Source organism: Solanum tuberosum, unplaced genomic scaffold (genome assembly GCF_000226075.1).
Source record: "Solanum tuberosum cultivar DM 1-3 516 R44 unplaced genomic scaffold, SolTub_3.0 scf00242, whole genome shotgun sequence".
Classification (NCBI taxonomy): Eukaryota; Viridiplantae; Streptophyta; class Magnoliopsida; order Solanales; family Solanaceae; genus Solanum; species Solanum tuberosum.
The window spans coordinates 317,484-317,851 of NW_006239177.1; positions in this window are offsets into that span (position 1 = coordinate 317,484).

The following is a 368-nucleotide window of genomic DNA, read 5'->3' on the forward strand; positions in this document are numbered from 1 at the left end:
CACATAGGAGGATAATTACACAAGTATAGAGTAGTAATAATATAATGAAGCAATTCTATACACTAAGGAGAGGGGGAAATATTGTTAGCTATTTGGAGATCATACGCCGCCACTATGTTTCCTTTACTAGGAATAGAACTTAGGAAATTCACTTATTGATATTAATCGCAAGTATCAGATTTCATGCTAGGGAATATGGAATCGGATAGCCGTACATACCTTATTTTCTGACCAATACAACTGTCATGAGTCAGCCTCTCTTCTTGGGTGCTAATCTTAGTTTCTGGAATTTTATCCTCTAAACTTGTACTTCAAGAACTGAAACTCTCCTTCAAACTTTTACATGAAAAGGGGGACAATACTCAAGA